Here is a 6,391-nt window from a genome sequence, read left to right as displayed (position 1 = left end):
ATGATTCAAACGCAAGTTTTGGGCAGTAGAGTAGCACTTGTTGTTTGTCATTTCTCCGATCACAAATGCATGTACAGTATGTACAGTATGTGGAAAATAATGTTTTTTTTTACTTTAAACCGCATAAACACATTTCATTACACCAAATACACAAAATAATGTTATTTTTAGCAGCATCATTTAAAACATCATTGTACCAAATGTGTTTTATCCTTGACCTACACTGAAAAAAATGTTTCATTCATCCAATTAAAAAAATGTAGGGTAATGATTCACATCTATATTTTTTAACTTGAGCCAATGAAAAATAATAATTTTCTGGCAAGCTTGACCTGAAGAATGAACTGATGTAGGAGGTAAAACCTACAACCCTTGAGGAAATTTAAATGCCAATATGCCATGGTATTTGTATGTAACCTTGTACACTATCAGAAAAAAATGTCCAAAAATAATACCTTTAGCTGTACAACAGCTTGTCACTGGGGCAAAACCCTTAAAGAACAATTTTGTACCTTATCTACCCCTGAATGGTGCATATTTGTCCCTTAGAGTAAAAACATGTACACATATAGTAGAAGGGTTCTGCAGCTATGCCCCTAAAGGTACAATTTTTTTACTTTTTTTTGATAGTGTACAAGGTTATGTACAAATACCATGGCGTATTGGTATTAAAAATTTCCTTTTAAGTTTAGGTTTTTACACCTGAGTCCATAAAGTCTAACCATACTGTATCCAAAGAGCCGAGAGTAGCTGCCCTCTCATAAAAGTTGATTTATTGCCACACAATGCTTTCAGTGCTTTTTATTATACCATTTGATCTTGGGTAGAAATGCACCGAATGCAATTTTCTTGGCCGACTCCGATTTCCCATTTTTTAGAAGTGTGACCTGCCGATACTGATTTTTGCCGATTCCGATTTTCTTTCTAAGAACTATAATTGACAGCATATACAAACAAAAATCTATGCACATTTCAATGCAAAAATTATTTACATAATAAAAGAAATTATTAAACATTACAATTCCCCCAATCTGGACTAAGTTACAGATTTTCTCTCACTTAAACAACTCTCAAAATAAAGTGCTCTGTGACTGGAAAGAGGAAGAAATAGTTAACTTAAAATGAGTTATGTAACAAAACAGATGTCATTTCCCACTATGTTTATAAATGGTAATTTTTCCCCCTAACCTTATTAAATGTGTCATCTTTCACATCAAATTCTTACTTTGTTTCAATTAATTCAGTTAGAATAATAAGAAACTGTAGAGTTGTTACCATTCAAATGAAATTAGTATTAACAAACTCTTATCTTTCCACTGCTGAGGAAACAGAAGCTGCATCTGAAGTGGCATTAGATGCATTTACACAGACAGTTTGATGAAGCTGAGGTGCCATAAATGCATTTACACTGCAAAATTTCAAATTGGTAATTTTTCCCCCTAACCTTAACCTAAATGTCATCTTTCACATCAAATTCTTACTTTGTTTCAATTAATTCAGTTAGAATAATAAGAAACTATAGAGTTGTTACCATTTAAATTAAATTAGTTTTAACAAACTCTATCTTTCCACTGCCGAGGAAGCTGCATCTGAAGTGGCATTAATAATTAATTAATTAATAATTTACTCATTTAGCAGGCGCTTTCATCCAAAGCGACTTACAGTGTATTCAGGCTATACATTTTTTTTTACCAGTATGTGTGTTTTCTGGTAATCGAACCCACGACCTTTGCGCTGCTAACGCAATGCTCTACCACTGAGCCACAGAAGCTGAGGTACCATAAATGCATTTACACTGCAAAATGTAGTTATGCCATGGGAGAGGATACGTTAACCAAGAAGAAGAGAGGATGCGTTTAGTCTGCCGCAAACAGCCGCAAATCCTTAAGAAGAAGAAGAAGAGGAGGAGGATACGTCATAATCGAACATGGAGAAGAACGAGGATTAGTGATGCAAAGTCCGATTCATTTCCGCCAACCAGTTCTTTTCGGACAGATCGGCTCATTGAAACGGTTCAAAAAGCTGATTCATCGGTTCCTGACGTCATCAAGCAATAATGTCTCTACCTGGTCTCTATGCATTTCTTTTCTAATAGTCCAGGTGATATGTGCAAAATTTGAGGTGATATGTTCACTTTTTCATAAAAGCATGAAACTTGGTACAATTGTACAGATTAGGACCCTGAACATTTTCAGAAATGGAGCCATTGCAAAAACGCCTCGTGGTTGCCATGGCGACCATTTTACTTTCCGCCATAACCAAATTATGTATTTTGTGTCATATCTCCTGAACCAAAAATGATAACAATGAAAAGGTGATGTCTACCCCTATGTTTTGATGGTCAAGGATTACAATGATACCATATACACGTGAAGAGTTAATGGTGAAATCAGCAATGTGAGAAGGAAATAACAGTATCTGAGCATCATAGTATCACAGCATTTACAAAAGTCCATATTATGTCTATTAATTTCTTTCTTTCTTTGATAATTAACTAATATTTTATTCAATAGTGCAATAATAGATTGCTTTAATTAATTAATTATTAATTTGTTACATTTATATAGCGCTTTTATGGGTACTCAAAGCGCTTTACATGAATCTCCTCAGCCACCACCAATGTGCAGCATCCACCTGGATGATGCGACGGCAGCCATATTGCACCAGAATGCCCACCACACACCATCTTGACTAATATTTTATTCAATAGTGCAATAATAGATTGTTTTCAAGAATACAATCATTTATTTCAGAGATATAAAAAATATATAATCTCGAGTAAGTGTATTTTTCCTTACCTCTCAAGCAGAGTCAGGTAGGCAGTAGTTTGTTTCCAATACATTCTTGTTCTCTCTCAACAACGCTCTAACATCTTGCTAAGCTGCGTCCTATCTGCACCTCTTCTGCTGCACCTCTGTCATTTTCTGTGGGTCTCTGGAATTGTCAGTCAGCTGTCAACAAACTTCATGCCATTGCTTCTCAGTCTACTCTTAGTATCTTGGGCTTGACTGAGACCTGGATTCGTCCAGAAGACTCCGCAACCCCTGCTGTTCTCTCGAACAACTTCCCTTTCTCTCACACCCCCCCGTCAGGTTGGAAGGGTACTGGTGTTCTCATTTCTAATCATTGGAAATACTCAACCCACTCTTCCCTATGCAATAAAAATATTTTGAGTTTCATGCTATTATGGTAACAGCTCCTGTTAAACTCCATGTTGTAATGATTTATCGCCTTCCTGGTCAACTGGGCACCTTTATAGAGGAGCTGTATGGGCTGCTGTCCTCATTCTCTGTGGATGGCAGTCCACTTGTAGTCTTTGGTGACTTCGAAATCCATCTAGAGAAGCCTTACACTGCAGACGTCCACTTCCACTACTAGCTACATTTGATCTCAAATGGCTTACCACCACAAGCACTAACAAATCAGGCAACCAGCTTGACTTAATTTACACATGCAGTTGTATCACAGACAACATTTGGTAAAACCTCTAGACATCTTTACTCATTTCTTTATTACATTTAACCTACATATTACTACCTGTGTGCCACCAATTCCTCTACCAGTTACTTTTAGGCAAAACCTACGCTCCCTTTCACCCTTCCATCATTCCTCTGCAGTATCTTCCTCTCTTCCCTCACCCACCCATTTCTCATCTCTGGATGTAAATACAGCAACTGACACTTTATGATCCACTTTAACTTCTTGTCAAGACAATATCTGTCTAGACAGGCCAGTGCATAATACTCTTTCTAACCTAAAAAGTTGCCTCATGTATCATCATCTTTACTGTATTTTTGCTGAGCAGTCTTTTGGGTGGCTCACCAATGTACTAGATTTCTCTAATACAAAAAATTAAGTAGGCTTAACCAAAATTTTTGTGGGGAGAAGAATTTATTGAAGATGGTAGTGTAGCAGTTCTTCAATAGTGATGTTAGCATGTCTTCCTTCAAACAAATTTACCCTTGTATGAATCCTAGCTTCTCCCAAAGTACTGTCTGTGGGATATAATTTTATACCTGAAGACAAAAGGGCTAGAAACATACTGTTAGGACCTACTGAACTTTAAACAATCAGGTTTCAGCAGCGGCCATTCAGCTGAGATTTAAACACAGCTCTATCATTCATTTCAACCAGACAATCCAATAGCAGCTGCACGGATCTCAGGCTGCCTGGCAAACACCTCGGCATGGATGAAGGAACATCACCTGCAGCTCAACCTGGCAAAGACTGAGCTTCTCGTTTTCCCTGCCACTTCGACTCTACAGTATGATTTAATCATCCATCAAAAATGATCCTTTGGTGACCAGCTGACTTTCAAGGACCATGAGCCCAAAAGGGCCCACTTCACACCTCTCTTTATCTCTCTGCACTGGCTACCAGTTGCGGCTTGCATCAAGTTCAAGACATTGATGTTTGCATTCAGAACAGCCACAGGCTCAGCACCCTCCTACTTCCTCCTCACTCTTACGAATCTACATCCCCTCCAGAAGCCTGAGATCTGTAAGTAAGCGATGCCTTGTGGTAACATCACAGAGAGGCATTTTCGTTCACCCTTCCTGGCTGGTGAAATTATCTTCCCACAATTGCAGTAATTAACAGAACACCCGACACATTATCTGACAGCAAGACTAATTTAATCCCATACCCAACCCATTTGACATAAAAACTGGGACCCGAACTGCACCTGCATTAAATCTGCTACATGAGGTAGAAAAAACTAATTTATTAAAACTTTTATTCAAATTGTGTACAGAAAGCAAACAAAGAGCACTCCCTTTAATCACTACAGCTGTCAATTAGTGGCAGTGCGAGACTACATTGCTCAGCGTGTACTGGACCGAGTCAAAATAGTTTTGGTTATTGGACCCGCAACCTACCCGTGCTTGTCACTGTCCGGCCCGCACCCGCATCACACCCTACACATAAATATTATTCCACCCTTTTACATCAAATATTAGCGATTCATCTGCATGTACCTGCCCGTATGCAGAACTCTTGCTTCCCCCTTGTGGACAACATAATAGACAACTCTGGCCCCAGAGAGTGAATGTAAATTAAGTTTCCATTAAATATATTTGAAATTTCATTCTGCATCTTCTGAGATTTAATTGTAATCCTTCTCATAAAGTCACTGAATGAACCATTAACTGTTCACCTGATTGTGTTGCTGCCTGCGTGTGATGTTAGAGCATTGTTGAGAGAGAACGCTCTGAATCACATGTGAAATCAGTCCAATAGCTGAGCGGGACGTCACGGGCGGGTGACGTCATGACCAGGAAGCAATAAAAGCACGTGTGGCGGAGTTTTTTAATTTTTCATTTCATTTTTCAGGAATGAAGCAAGCGCCGGCAGGGATGTCGGAAGTATGGCACCGAGACGCAGCGTCTCGTTCCCTCGCGGAACCATGGTTACATACGTAACCTGAGACGTTCCTCTTCAGGAACTATTATTGAATAACATATTAGTTAATTATCAAAGAAAGAAAAAAAATAATAGGCATAATATGGACTTTTGTAAATGCTGTGATACTGTGATGCTCAGATACTGTGCATGATTTCCTTCTCACATTGCTGATCTCACCATTAACTCTTCACCTGAACAGTTTATGTTGCTGTATATCGTATCATTGTAATCCTTGACCATCAAAACATAGAGGTAGACGTCACCTTTTCTGTGTTTTCATATTTGGTTCAGGAGCTATGACACATAATTTGGTTATGGCGGAAAGTAAAATGGTCATCATGGCAACCACGAGGTGTTTTTGCCATGGCTCCATTTCTGAAAATGTTTAGGGCCGCAAGCTGTACAAGTGTTCCAAGTTTCATGCTTTTATGAAAAAATGAACATTATTTTCACATATCACGACTAAGGTAAGGGGTGTGGACCAACCCGCAGCGTTGCAGATGTCCTGCATAGAAACACCTGCTAAAAAAGCCTTAGAGGCCGCCACACTTTGAGTGGAGTGAGCCTTGACCCCTAATGGCGAGGGGAGATCAGAGGACTCATAAGAGATGGAGATGGCATCCACTATCCACCGACTGAGGGTCTGTTTTGTTGCTGGAAGACTTCTCTTAGGGGGACCGTAGCAATCAAGCCGCGGAGGAAACGTGTTACTAGGGGGTGTCTTCCCACTGGCTGGCCACCGAGAGGGGCATGGTAGGCCGCAATGGCCGCCACGTAGACCTTCAGGGTGGGGTGGGTTAACCCTGTAGAGAAACGGGCCTGCAGGAACTCCAGTACTGTACCGACTGGGCAGTTAGCTGGGTCAAGCTGGCGGTCTTTACACCAGGAAGTGAAAAGTTTCCACTTCAACGCGTACAGTTTCCTCGTAGAGGGAGCTCTGGATTGGAGAATGGTCTCAACAACCTCAGTTGAGAGACCAGAAGCTACT

Source organism: Sinocyclocheilus anshuiensis, unplaced genomic scaffold (assembly GCF_001515605.1).
Source record: "Sinocyclocheilus anshuiensis isolate Anshui unplaced genomic scaffold, SAMN03320099.WGS_v1.1 scaffold609, whole genome shotgun sequence".
Taxonomy (NCBI): domain Eukaryota; kingdom Metazoa; phylum Chordata; class Actinopteri; order Cypriniformes; family Cyprinidae; genus Sinocyclocheilus; species Sinocyclocheilus anshuiensis.
The sequence above is the reverse complement of the archived record's forward strand: the minus strand, read 5'-3'. Positions refer to the sequence as shown.